The 15,434-nt window shown below is 41.4% G+C and overlaps 1 protein-coding gene across 3 annotated transcripts in view; it reads left to right on the top strand.

Annotated features, from left to right (window-relative positions):
• epha7 (eph receptor A7) overlaps positions 1–15,434 on the top strand; it is a 317,267-nt gene that overhangs the window by 228,441 nt on the left and 73,392 nt on the right. The gene's annotated exons all lie outside the window — the stretch shown is intronic.

Genomic DNA, 15,434 nt, shown 5'->3' with positions numbered 1-15,434 from the left:
GCCAGTGAATCCCACATCTCCTGAATGAATATTTTAAAAACGCATTGAGGTAGATACTAAGGTTTTCCCTTTTTAATTGAAGAGATTAGTAATGGACAACGCACTGAGGAGAGCTCCGCTGTTCTTCTCTCAGTAACTTCATTGGATTATTTTATGTCCATCTGAGAGAGCAGATGGCCTCCGTTTAAATTCTCTGAGAGATTGCACTCCTGTCAGTGCACTATCCTTCAGTGTGGCACTGGATTGTTAGCCTAAATTTTGTGTACACGTCTCTGGATTGGGGTTTGCACCCACAATCTTCTGACTCTAGTGAGAGCCCAACATTGAAATTGTAATAGTGAATAACTTCAAAAGAAGCATCCTGAGATTGTGAAAAGTGATACATAGATACAATTTATATTTCCTTTTATTTGTAAATGCAGACACTCAGCTATAACATGTAGAAATCTCTAACACAGAAACAGAATTACCTGGAAAAACACAGCAGGTCTGGCAGCATCGGCGGAGAAGAAAAGAGTTGACGTTTTGAGTCCTCATGACCCTTCCACAGAACTTGAGTTCGAGTCCAAGAAAGAGTTGAAATATAAGCTGGTTTAAGTTGTGTGTGTGTGTGTGTGTGTGTGTGTGTGTGTGTGGGGGGGGGGGGGGGGGGGGGGGGGGGAGGAGGAGGAGAGAGAGAAAGAGAAGTGGAGGGGGGGTTGTGGTTGTAGGGACAAACAAGCAGTGATAGAAGCAGATCATCAAAAGATGTGTTTTTTTGTTTTTATCTCTATGTAGAAATCTCTGTTCTGGCTGCAAACAGCTTAGGAAGATCACTCCCCATTCAGTGTCCCATTCATTAGTGGGCAACAATCATACAAACCTTGTGGATTTATTTTTAATTTGTGAAAATACTTTCTCACATTACAGGATACAGGTGACTCAAAGCGTAGAACTCTAATGGACCAAACCACTTTTGAATCATTTCTGTTATACAGAGTTTCAATCAGCCAAAACATTTCTCATTATGAGTTAATGTTCCACAACTCTGATCCATTCTTGGCATTTACAAGATGATACAAACATGAATGCTACCAATTATGTGTTTTCTTTAATGCTAGCACAGTAAGTATAGTCAAATTCCTGCTAAGTATTCTCTGGAATCTAATCACTGTTGTGTAAAATGTACCATTGTGAAGTGCTTTGAGTTCACGCTTAGATTCAGTTGTTGAATGAATGAGTGCATGAGGTCTTGTACAGAAATTTACAATGGCAGGTTATAAAAACTGTTAACTTGGAAGAATATTTGCAAGGAAAACATTTCTAGGTTCATTAGGATTTGCGTGAAATATCTGTTTAAAATCTAGAGGTTAATGTTAACTTTCACCAATGGTGTGAAATGAGTGATAATGGATTAGCTGTCTATTGAACACCCAAATCTAGCAGGTGGCCACACTGATATTGCCTGTTCCACAGAATTGACTTAAGTTACCTCCCTAATAATTAAAGCACATGAATTGTTTTCATCCTTCAGGAAAGTTAAATAAAAATGCAGTTTATAACATTGAAGTATGCTTAGTTGGGGTTAATAATGACAAAGGTTTTACTTTGCCCTATGTGTTTCTATTAACTCGTAGCCTCCTTCATTTTCCCTGTAGATAAAGAAATGGCATTTTAGTTTATGTACTTTCAACACAAGTAGCTTCTGTGACTCAGCCTAGGAATTCATAGGTGTGCAGACCTTGTCATACAGATAAATATTAAAGCCAACCTGCAAGCAAAAGCTTTGTCATATCATGAGGAAAGGGTTTCTCGACATATATCAAAGCAAGGCACTATCATCATCTGAAATTTTATTTTCCAACTCACTGAGCCGCTGCTGACTAGAGGAAACAAAAAGTGGATTCTTTCAGTGCTTTTGAATGTCTGGTCTGTGTGTGCAGCCACTGACTGATTGAAGGACCTTCACTTTCTGGCTGAAGCTGCTGCTGGAGAGGTCCCTGGTTCTGCTGCTGAGCACTTCATTAGTAACTCACAGCAGAAGCTAAGCAGCAGAGAACCATCAAGAAACAGGCCCTAGTCAGCGTCTCAGATTTCCTTCTAGATTTTGTCCGCTGGCTTTGCACAAAAAAAATCTTAATTATTATTCCTCTGTATTCTTAGTTGCAAAGATTAGTCGAGTCATTCCCAAAAGATTAACTCAGTAATTCAAATAGCAAAATGTAGTACAATTTAAATGAAAACTATTTATCCATTCACCTAGAGTGAAACACAACTCTTGAGCAGTTGTTGCTGCTTTACTTTGAAATCAAAGAATGGTGTTTGTGAACCAGGCCTCATAGTCCTCTGGATCTACCACGGCTTCCCCCCACCTCATCAAGGTTCCTTGGCTTCCCAAAGAAATTTGAGGTGGAACATGTCCAAGTAGACCTAATGGAATCAATACTAGCTGAGAACAGATTGTCTTATGGGCTTCTTGGAGGTGGTTGATTGCCCTGCAAGATTGATCCAATAGAACATTTGGGAGCGCATCCTGTTTGTTATGGGGATCTTCCAGTGCCATATCCGCTATGCTTAAATGACATGGAACAGCTTCAACATTCTGGGTCTCAGCTGAGGCAAACGAGACTGATGCACCCTCACAGGTATGATGCACCCACCTTCATTTTGCTAGTAATGCTGCCCCCACGTTTGGTACAGGGCGGCAGCCTTCATTTCAGGCATTTATGTCCTACTCTTTTTGCAGTTTCACTGGCAGAGTGGAACCATCAGAATTTAAGCCCCTTCGTATTTTTGAAGCACCAGATTGTAAAGGACCATTGTCTGGAATTCGCACAGGGGTTCTCCTGATCTCCTGGCCTATCTCAACAGAAGCTGTGAAGAAATGGCAGAGAAATGTTAGTTTAGTCCATATTTTTCAAGAGTTTCTGCCAATCCTCCACTGAAGCCACAGCAGGAAATCGGGGCAACCCCCACTAAAATCTTACCACTCTCCGTTTCCCTGGGAACCTAAATACAAACAGCCAAAAGTAGGTGGCATGAGTCATCGGAAATTGTGACTTCAAAAGAAACAACTGGTTAAAAGCTGAGAAGATTTTTTAATTCATTCTGAGTTCTCAGATTTGGTTAGATAACAAAAGCTGTGAAGGAAACTATGTAATATGAGATTTATGTTACTTGCATTACCAACATTCAATTTTTGTCTCTCGTGGAACTGGAATGTATAGTGACAAAGCCTATTGAATCACATAACCTGTAGGAAGAACTTTACTTTTCAAACAGAATAGATTATTTCGTTGTTTACAATACTTCATTGTAAAGGGTAATAATTCATTATAGACTTCACTAATGGAATAATTTGGTGCACTGTTTTTTAATCCATTCAGATGAAGTTTCTGGGCAAGATTTTCCCTGTGGGCCTCTGAACCCCGCCATCAGTCTCAAATGGGAAACAGCCACTCTCCTGTGATTTTCCTCAAGTTAGCCAATCAGAGGATAGGCTTGCCTTCCAATTAAGGATGGCGGATGGTCTCTTGAAACTTGAGGATCACTAGGCCCGCTGTCTTGAATGCAGTAGCAGGACACCACAGCAGATGCCCTCTCTCCAGCTTTTTCAAATTAAAATAAAGAATGGCTCAGTAGCTGTGCCTACCCCCATGGGATGTGGAGTTAGGGAAGAACACTTAGGCAGTCAGTGAGTACCTCTAAGGCCCCTGGAGCATTGACACCACTGCACCCCCCACATCCCCTTCCTCCTGATTCTGCTGCCAGGCATTCCTCCACACTGGCCCCCATATTCTGAGTACCTGGAGGATGACTGGAATATCCCACTCAACAACAGGCCTCAGCAGACCTTTTAATTGGTTCATTTTGTTATCCTGTCACTTTCAGTCATGTAGCTCTGCATCTCGCACCCCCATACCGTCTCCAGGAAAATGGCACGGTGTGCGGGATGGAGTAGGAGCCAGAGAAGCAGTATGCCTGCTAGCAACACTGTACACCTTCGCCTCTGTTCCCGGCCCAAGTTGGGCTAAAGATCCTGGCCACTATGACTGTTATTTTAAACAGGTACATGAAATTGTCAAAGTGACAAACAGAAGAATTTCAAGGGAAATTGTTACAAATTAAGAGCAATAATTTCATACATTTAAGTATTGTACTCAGTAGTGTTTGTCTGACTTCTATTTTTGGCATATATTTTAGTTTTTCACATTCCAGTTTAATTGTAAATAAATATATTTATTAGTTTAACCTGAAATACTTCTGACTTGTGCATAATATCCACCTATTTGATTATATGCAGTGCAGAACTGTTGTAATTATCTAGGACCGTAACTTTAAGAATAATCCTGTGTTGTAAGATCACATGATCTGTGTAAACCAATGAGTTAGCAGTACCGGGAACCTCTAGGAGGGGGTTCTTCTTTAGTTATGGAGTTGGATGCAAACATGTAGTTGCTGCTGCCATGTAAATAAAGTTCAATGTTCCCATGAAGAAAAGTTGCCTGTAAAATCACCTCTATGACAAACTGGCGATGAGGATAAATCAGGTCCGGTACTATCCCTTGCCCAGCAATTGTGAGTATTTAAGATAACTAAAAAAAGAAAGGAAGATATACTCATCTGGTATGCCACAGTTTGGCAGAATTACTCCCTTTGAACCAGCCACAGATGACTGGTCTCAATATATAGAACTCCTTGCATTCTAGTTTCAAGCCAGCAAAATCACAGGGGAGGAAAAGAGGAGAGTGATTCTCTTAAGTATTTGTGGGAGCAAAACCTATGGTTTAATTCGAAGCTTGATGGACCACAGTGCCACTGATTCAAAGACCTTCAGTGAAATAGTAGACCTCATTCAGGGATATTTCCAACCCAAGCCCTTAGTCAGAATGCAGAGGTTCAGGTTCAAGTCACGGAATAGAGCCCCAGGGAAGACCATTGCTACCTATGTGGTGAAATTAAAACAACTAACAGAATATTGTGATTTTGGTGAAACCCTAAATGATATGTTCAGGGATCGTTTGGTCTGTGATGTGCAAGAGGACGCTACTCAGCGAAGATTGCTGGCTGAAATGGATCTTGATTTTAAGAAAGCATTAGAAATAGCACTTGCGATGGAAAACACTTTAAGGGATTCACAAGCAATTCAAGTTGTGAAAAATGACGCCGTTTTTCTAGTTGGGTGGGAACAGTCAGCCGAAAGTGGAACAAAAAGCCAGGACTCTGCCGCAAAGTGGGAAACAGCCCCCGCCAGCCGAAAATTTAGAGGAAACAGCTTAGCAGCAAATTTGAAAATGAATTTATATCGATGCGGAAACAAGCTTTATGATTGGCAATTTAAAAAGATGGAACGTTATTTTTTTCACAAAGTGGACACATATTGAAACATTGCAAAGCGAGATTTAAACAGGCTTCCAGGCAACAAATGAAGTCTAATGAAGTATATAGTGTGGAGGAGCCAGAAACAACCAATTCTGGCATTTATTCCTTATTCAACACGAAAGTTGGGAAGACAGAGCCAATTACTGTCACATTGCAAGTGAATGGTAAACCCTTAAAAATGGAAGTAGTCACGGGTGCTTCAACCACTGTAGTGGGAGAACCCACTTTCAGATATTTAAATAAAGGTGCTCAATAATTAAATTTGGAACAAACCTCTGCCTGGTTGAAAACATACCTTTTACCTGGATTGCTTTGCCAGTGTATCACCAGAGTATCTGTTTATTATTGACACCAAACAGCACAGCTACCAGTGATGGCATTAGAAGGTAAAGGAACAAGCCTTCTAGGTCGAAATTGGTTGAGGGAAATTAACCTTGATTGGCCAGCGAGATTTCAAAAGGAAACAGGAAGAGTTCCTGAGTTGGAAAAGGAACAAGGCAAAGTACTTCAAAAGGAGCCTGGAAAGCCCAAGGACTGCAACAGGATGAAAAAGGAGCGTGTAACCATTCAGTAACCTGAAGAAATGAAGGCTGTCTTAAACAACGACATGGAAGAACAGCAGAAGAAACTCAAGGAGACTCTACTGAAGGACAGAATTAAAGATGAAGCAAGTAAGTTTCGTAAAGAAAAGGAAAATGTGTTGAAGGACTTTCACATCCTACAAGGATCCCTCAGGTCAAAGTTTAGCCTCTGGAAAATTATGAAGAGAAACAGGAAGAATTTAACGTCACCCTGAACAAATTGAAGAACCAGTTGGCAGGGAAGATGCAACAATGTTCAAGTTTTCAGGAGGAAGTCAACAGATACAAGAAGGAGACAGAAGAGCTGAAGAAACAGCTGAATGAAGCTAAAGAGACTTGGAAAGTCCTACGACGTTTCCTTTCAAAGATGTGAGTGGTTAATGAAGCCATGGGTAGCTCAACTACCGAACTAAGACAAGTTGAGATTTCACCTGAGAGAAGTCTGACCGACAGTGAAGTAAAAACAAGACCGAGACTAAATTCTGTAGTAGAAAGAAGAAGACACGTAGGAAGAGGATGCAGAATTACTGATGAGGTGCCGTCTTCAAACATGACTAAACCTGATACTTCCCAATTTGGAGGGGAAGGTGGGGGAAAAGTCAAGGGAATGAAAAAGCAACTCATGATATGCATTGTCTTAAGCAACAATTTATTGTTAAAGAAGCAGTATATGTAAGGAATTTTGGTGGAGGACTGAAGTGGTTACCTAGTAAAGTAAGCTCTGTGACCTGACCATTGCCATACCATGTGGAAGTGGAGGGCTGGATCACCCGTAAGCATGTGGATCATTTAAAAAGAAGGAAGATATCCAACAAAATTATTTTTCGTCTGTAACTATTGCTGAACCTGTGGTTCCTATTGAAGTTGCTCAACCAAGGCTATGTCTCTGTTGGAATGGACGACACTGAACAGCCTGTGCCTAATGAGGTACCTTATGTTAATGCAGTTCCAGAGAATGTGGTTCCTGCCAAAGAATCGGAAGTCAAGGAGTTACAATGTTCCACACGGATCAGGAAACCACCTGAAAGACTGAACTTGTAATTTCATGGCCTGTGTAAATATTGTAATGTCATGAGATAAATGTCCTTGTAAATACAAAATGTACAGAAAAGTTTAAGGAGGAGGAATGTAGTAATTATAGTTTTGATAAACATAGGACTGTAGCTTTAAGAATAATCCTGTGTTATAAGATCATATGATCTGTGTAAAGCAATGCGTGGGGAATCTCTAGGAGGGAGTTCTTAATTAGTTATAGAGTTGAATGCACATATGTAGTTGCTACTGCTTTCTTGTAAATAAAGTTCAATCTTTCCACTAAGAAAAGTTGCCTGGAAAATCAACTATAACAAGAACAAGATAATCTTCCAACAGATATGGAGAATTGTGTTCATGCTCAAAGTCACATCTTGGAAAGTGTGCAGTTTTTATTGTGTGCCAACTCTGCTTACATGAACTGCTATGAAATTATTGAAAGAGAAAAAATTCCATTGTAACAATTGTAACAATGCATTACTATTTCATATACATATTTGCAACATCAAGACATAATAGGAATATGAGGCATTGTATCAAATGGATAGGCATGATGCCTAGCATGTCAAAAAATGGCTTGCCAAAGTATAGTGCGCTGGGAGCATGCACGCATATTGTGCACAGGGCCTCAGATATGATGCAAATTGCTAGCCAACCTATAATGTAATCAGAGTGCCTGAGCAGCGTTCCAGGCATACAGGACCTATTTTCATCGATCACATTCGTGGCACTTCATTGACAACCAATAGTGTTCATCAGCTACTGATGGCCAACATTTGACACTGATCCATATGATGCACCCAACATGCTTTGTGCTATGAGCTGAAAGTGCGACTAAAATTTTTCATTGAACTAAGAAAGAAATAATTGAATTACCTCATGTTAGCTCTGTGATGCCATATAATCTTTTGTAGCATTAGGGCCAAATGTTGAAGATCCTATCCACTAAACCTCAGTATTCAGCATTAATGGCTAAAGCTTAATGTTGACCACTGTAGCTTAGGAAGATCTGAAGCTAATTTTGAGAAGTATGGTGCAATGTGTTTGCAACCAGGTCCTGAGCCTCATCATCCAGTAGTGGGTTGACCAAGTTTCAGAAACTAAAGGTTACGCAAGGCTTTGAAACTTGCCTTGTGCAAAACTATTAAACTGTACTAGCTTTCATTTGATCCTCAGTAGGAGACCTTGTCTTTATTTCAGGCAGGACAACCCAATACAACTTAGTGAATCTCTGCTGCTTCAAATAAGCTAGCTCTGTTTACTTTCATAAAATGTGATCAAGCGCTGTGATGGAATTATGCAAAAGCGATGTTTTTTCCACCAAATCATTTAGCATGTTATCACTGATGCACAGTAGGAAAAGACACACTTTGTGCAATGTTAAAATATATTGGTTAATGTGTCAAATTCAATACCTCCAAAATTCCTTCCATACTGCCGCAAGAGTAACTGACCTGTAATCACCAGTACATCAGCCTGATTAACCTACACATAAACAATGATTGCACTTCAAAAGTAATTCACTCTTTTGTGAAGTTCTTTGAGATACTTCTGAGGGGCATGAAGTGTTATATAAATGTCAGTCTTTTTTCATTCATTCTGGCTCAAAAAACTCAATCTAGACATAAATCAATTTTGGATATTGTACTGCTGGGTGTTTTTCACAATTGAAATAAACATTATATGAAAATTACACCATTGTTTTTAAGACTTGTTTGTCTAATTGGGAGCTTCCAGCATAGAATGGCACTCAACAAGGAACTCTGCTTGGGAAATCACTAGCCCGGAGATATTTGTTCTTTGTCCATTCATTTAGGCACTTTGGACTTGCAAGTTCCAAACAGGGCTCCCAACACGAGGGGCTTCCCATGTGGGGAACGCCTGATTGCAAATCCAAATGGTTCTGTGATGCTCAGGTTGTGCCACACACATAATTGGCTGAAACATGCTGCAGAAAATTGCCATCTACGGAAAATTGGATCAATCGGAGATGTCTGTGCTACATCGGAAGTCGTGGCAAAGCCAGCACGTTGGCTGGAAAACAACATTGCTGTTCCCGCAAGTGTCATTTTTATAATGTATTCCTGCCTGGGCCTAGATGCAGAGCATTTACCAAACATATTAACCTTTAATAGAGAGCCCAGTGTCGCCAATACATTCCTTAATGTCTCAGCACAGCCGCAGAGGTTTTTGTGGAAACAGATGGTTTAGGACAAGCATAGCAATTAAGACATTTTCTGCTACAGTGACTTGCTCAGTTACCTGTCAATGTGTTTCTCTGCTTGACTGAGTCCTGTCGAATCTGGTAAGATGTTAAAATGATGATTAAAGTACTGATTTAAATGCATGCAAAAGACCTTGTTTGTGATAACATTGCAGATTTAGAGTTGGATATGTGGGTTTGTTGTGGTTCAAGGTAAATATTCCATTATTTGTCAAGGAGGCTTGAGATCAATATTATTGGGTTTATTTATTGGTATTTGTAGATGGGGTTCTGGGTGTCTGGTTTATTACCCGTAGTCTATTTACATATTGTGATTTATAGGTACATCCAAGCCACGTAGCAGGAGTAAAGCATCTTTGTGCAGTTTACCTATTGGACATAAAGACTTACCAAAAGATGGACGGAATTTTCCGTGCCCACTGACGTCGGCCGTGTTCGGCGGACTATATGGTGAGAAAGCCAAAAATCGGTTTTACAATGCCATGAAACAAGTTTGGGACTCTCCGTTCAGCCCACCGATAGCAGGCTGTGTTTCCTGCCATCGGACATTGGGAACCTCATTGTAATACATCTGCACATCATTGTAAGGCTAGCCTGCCGGACTCATCCCCCTCCACGCTGGATCGTTTGCCCATATCGGCGTGACTGCACGCTGACATGTTTCACAACAACACATAAGCAACGTGCACCTGGCAAGCTACACTTCGCTCGGGACTTTGAGGTTTGTTTGCTTACATTGCTTCATTCACAGCACTCGCAGTCATAAGCGCCAGGCTTCGCAGACAGCACTAGCCCACTTGTAAGAGAGGCTCATGGGCAGGTCTTTACCTACCAGACCAGCCATAAGGCTTTGTATGGCTGCAGGGCTAGGGTTGCTTGGGGAAGGGGAAGAAGTGGCTTCAGGCAAGGAAAGAGGCTGCAGGGTGAGGGCTGTACTGGGGAAGGGGGGTATCCCAGGGTGTGTCCGGGGGCACAAGTTGATCTGTGCAAGTGGCTCAAGATGGTGAGGGCTGAGGAGGCAGTTTCAAGAGCAGATGAAGCCAGATGGAGATGTGAGGGTGTGTGTGAAAGTGAGTGATGATGCCCCTTGAGCTGGCAGTGAGTGAGATGCCAGTAAGTGTGTGATGAGCTTGTGAGTGTGAGTTTAGAGTGATGAGATGGTTGCCTTACCCTGGCAGCATGGATGAGATCATTCGTTCCCTATCTGCATTGGATGGCCAACCTCTTCTGTGCAGCATTGGCACTGGTCACCACTGCCATCGTCTACCAAACCAGCGTGGTAATGTTGCTGCCCCTCCTGCGACCAGAGCAGGGGTAGAGGACATCATGGCAGATCTCCACGGTGTCCAAAAGGCACTGAAGGGATGTGTCATTAAACATGGGGCTGCAGTTTTCTTGCCTTTTGGGGCCATGTCTTATTTGCAACAGTCCTGGGCTAGAAATACAGAGAGGTGTGCACACGGCTGTACTTTAAATGTGGCACTCAGTGTGATGAAGCGGTGAGGTGATGGTGTGGCAGGTGAATCGGAGCCCACCCGCCATGGAAACGGCGTGTTTCCCGGAAATGCGTAATTAACGCGGCAAGTTTGGGATGATATGGCATGAGAAGCCTTATTGCGGCCGACGGGTAAAACCACGCTTTTCCTGCCCACTACCGTACTTAGTGCAAATCTGGGACGATTCCGCTCAATGTCTCACTTGCTTCACTTCAATTCAAGGACAGTGAGCAAAACGGTATTCACAGAAACTATTTTTTAGAAAATTTTAAGTGTGCATCCCATAGGGACCTTGAGAGTAAAACCATCTCCAACGATCTTGGATTCAAACTTTTAACCTTTTCAAAAAAAAAAATAGTGATTATTTGTGTGCTACGTCGCCACTGATTGGAGCAGGGTCATACATTATCTAATTTTGAGAGCTGCCTGAGTAAGATCATACGTACCTGATATTCTGCAGACAAAAATTCAAACCGTTTGCATATATATAAAAAAAATGTAAAGACTAACATTCGACTTGCAACATTTTCCTTTTATGTGATTCTTATTTGTGGGGGAAATTTCATTCATGGGCTATTAGCATAAGCATCATCCTAAGAACTGAAGAGCAGAGAGAAGTGCCATTGTTGTCTGTCATAAAAAATAAAAATCAAGTTACAAAGCAAAAAAACTGAGGATCATTTTCAATCTTGTTGCCTGAACAATAACCTGATGGAGTCGATTGCCTGGCAGATGTATGCCCATTTTTTTCAGCCATTGAGATTACCTCCTTTATGTGCAGTGTGATCAAAATGATTCTGAACAAATTCTTTTATGCTAAAATCTGGGCATTTAAGTGTTTCTCCCCTCTCAAAGCAGCTATTATCCAGATCTAAATGTTGAGGTTAGTATTGAGTTTTTATATTCCCATTAGTAACCTAAAAGGTCTTCGTGCCTTCGTACTTTGGAAATCAGTTAGAAGTTACTTTATTGTAAGCTTGAGACTCTCATTTTAGTAACAAGAAAGCTTTTCATCTAGCCTTCACAGACCAATGCTTTTCAATGTCAGTTGGCAACAGTTTCTAGTCGCCTAGCCATTGACATCCCTCACTGAGGACAGCAACTTACTGACGTCAATTAGTGGACAGTCAGGAAAACCATTTTCACAGGTGAGGTGGCAGTTGTGCCAGTCTCTACTTAGTGTTCCAGTCTGCCGGTATAATTAAAAAGATCCCATGGGATCATTGCCGAGGATTTTTTTTCCATACCCATGAAGTCCAAAGGGTTATTAATGGAACCCTTTGGATTTTTTGATGAGGGAAACATTTGGATTAATTGCTATTGAACTATAGAGTAACCATTGGAAATTCTTTGTTTTTGCACCTTCCTTGTGGCTGCCTCTGTTAACAGCCCAATAATGGATGTGAACACGGGAATAAATAGTTGGCAACAAGTGTTTCAAATAGAGGAAGGAGTCTTTGTCATTGTCACTTTGGCTGTGGCCTAGAAAATGAATTTAAATAGCATGATGGGTCACCAGGTCATAAATATTTGGGAGAAAATTGACACTGTCACCAAGAATGGTTGAGAGCAGTTTTAACAATGGAGATTAAATGAGCACCCATGAGGATACCACAGTCTCAGGAGATGGTAGCGAGGGGGAAGTAGAGTGGAGGGTGTGTGGTAATCTGAGAGTAATTTTGAAACTCTAATACCCATGGGATATCATTTTAACAACTGAAACAGAAGGTTGTTGTTTACCTCCGTGGAGAGTAAAGGAGAGAAAAGAATTTTAAAAATTAACTTCAAATAATTGATGAAGAACAATGAGCCTTTTGAGAGAATTACAATCCGTGCTCTCCTCCCAAAGAACAATTTTGAGAGCCATTGTAATGAAATATTATGGTAGATTATAAAGACTTTTTTTTAATATGGATTTTCTATACTTGACAAAGTCATTAAATTGACTTGTATTGGAAAGGGGTAATTTTAAAAAACTTATAAAGAGGTTTACTCTATTTCTACTTTGCAAAATCTCTTGGTTTTTGCTGTTGTGATATGGTTCTTGAATCAAGTTTTTTCCCATTCTGCATGGAGCTCAATCCCAGAGGATTGACTGATACTGTCATGGGGTTTTATATTGTCACCCAGTATTGATTAATGAATCCTATATGTGTTGTATGCTATTCTTCAGACATGGCAGTTTGGGCAAAAAGAAGGAATAAACTATGGCAAAATATTACATCAGGACCAAGATATTAAATCATGGGTGTGACACCCTGTTGCACATATCCCTCAATAAATAAAAATAATCCAGTAAACGTTCTTCTGAGAGGGGAGAGAGGTTTCATATTTTAGGTTTTTTAGGGGAAAGCTTGTCTTTTTACATTTGATTAAACTTTTACACTTTTCTTTCTACCCTTTCCACTCATTTCTTTTTCAATTCCCCCCTGGATATATTATATTAGAAATTGTTTTCTAAATAGCATTGCAACATGTTAGAACAATATACCTCACCTACTTTCATCATGCAGGTTTATGGTACAGTTCATTCAATATTATGAGACATCTTGGAAAGCACAACAAACAATTAGCACTGTATATAAAGCATGGTATAGCTTTATTTATTGAAGTAATGGCATTTTTACTCAGAAGAAGGCCAATGCACTATCTTACTGACCAGCGCAACAAGAAAAATTGAAAGGGGTAATAAAGACTAAATTTCATGTTTAAAAAGCTCTGTGTTAAAAACATAACCTCAGTTCTACCTCTTATTTCCTAATTTTAAAAGTGTTATGACTGAAAAATCATAGTGGCTCTGAATTTCCACACAGCTTCTTCTAATCTCCTGCTGCAATTGCTTTGGGAAATGTCCTTTACCCATTTTTTCCGGCAGTTCTGTTAAGTACCCACCAGGAGAACATTCACAAAATTTTCAGGCCTTTCACCTAGAGAACACAATGTAAGTCCCTTGCAACAAACACTCAGCTAGGGATTTAGGGTAAGAGAAGTTAAAAGGCTGCAATTTCCGAGCACCAGGGCTTCGTATTGTGAGGGTTACCTCAAAGATGCGCTGGAGAACCCCCGCCACTACTCCCCTTCCCCAACCCCGGAAGTTCACAGATAAGGTTTGCACGGCAATTACCCAGAAGTGCAAGCTTCCCCTGGGCAATTGCCCCGCAATGGGAACCATCCGAAAATGCAATTTAAATCGCTGTCTTCAGATGGTTCCAACTGGGTTACATCAATAATTATCTAGAAAATATGAGAAGCATTAAAACCTCTTCTCTAACTTCTGCGTAGCTATTACACAGACTCCCACATGACTCCCCCACATCCCTGAACCACTAGGGGACTCCGTCACCCCCCGACTACTCCCCACCTCCCCCATGGGACTCCTCTAACCCCCCCCTACCCCCCCGCACCCAAACCCCCGGGGTCTCCCGCGCCCCCCTCACTACTCCCCCCCAAGGGACACCACCCACCCCAAGGGACTACACGCCATGATGGGAACTCCACAAACTACGCGATTCCCCCCAGCCAGTCCAACTGTCAAACCTCCCCCAACCCCCTCCTGGCCCGACTGTCACCAACCCCTACACCCCCCCCCCCCACACCCACCCCCCCCCCTCCCCCCCCGCCCAGGCCCAACTCTCACTAGAATCTGTTTCCCATCCCCCAACCCAAGGCCTGACCCAGCTCATCATCCCACCCCCCAAGATCTGACATGACCTGACAATCACCCTTGGGCCCACCCCCGCCCCCCCCACCCGCCAATTCCCAAGGCCCGATCACTGCCCCCAGCACCCCCACTGAGGCCGACCCAACACCCCGAGCACCGCCCCCCCCCCCCCCCCGCCAAAAAAAAAATACCCACTTACCTCAGACACTTAGCTTCTTCCTGACCTGTCAAGGACCTTTAAGCTTGGCTGGTTTACAGCTGCCAGTGCTGTAAAAAAAAAAGCTGGGGTGGTCTCCTTGTATCCAATCGAGCTACACTCAACGCAAGGCCCTGCACTACCCAGATCTTGCCCTGCCTGAGTCAGAATGTCGGGCACGATAGAATCAAAAAAAATTTAAGGTACAAAACTAGGAGTGGAGGGCCAATCCCACTCTGATCGCCAGTCCAGGGATGTTTGGGCCCAATGTCTCCTCTGCAGCCCATCCACCCCCACTGTAAAGTTCCAAACAGCATTTTCTCAGGGTGATTAAAAAAAAGTCTGCATTATTTCCAGCCAACAAATGTCATAAGAAATTCCGGTTTAAAAACCACACAAAGTTCGACACAGATTCGTAAGATGAATAGTCGTGGTATATACTTCATACCTGCCACAGATGTGTTGCTCTTATGTCTATAATTATTTTAACAAGTCAGAAATTGCTATAGAAATGAGCAAAAATAAGATGGCTGTTGGGCAGTTTTGAGATGGAAATTTATTTGTGCAGAAAGAAAAACATATTTCAGAGAAACAATGCTGCCCTCTCTTCTTAATTACATCAATAATCTTCAGGTATTTTGGTTGCCTGAATTTAAATAAATTTACATAATTGTCTCTCAAGACCAAGTCATTGTTATTTTGCACTGTGTTGATCAAAACCATCTTCCCATATTTGTACTTTAATTTAAATTTCCATTATGCCTATAAACATTAAAGAGCTCTTATTTGAATATTCATAAAATTCTCAAATGAAGACAATAGGAAGTGTTTTAATGAAATTGCAGGGATATGGGGCTGATTGGTATTGATCTTTTTTGATTTC

This window comes from Carcharodon carcharias, chromosome 5 (genome assembly GCF_017639515.1).
Source record: "Carcharodon carcharias isolate sCarCar2 chromosome 5, sCarCar2.pri, whole genome shotgun sequence".
Classification (NCBI taxonomy): Eukaryota; Metazoa; Chordata; class Chondrichthyes; order Lamniformes; family Lamnidae; genus Carcharodon; species Carcharodon carcharias.
This window is presented reverse-complemented; position numbering and strand designations above follow the sequence as displayed.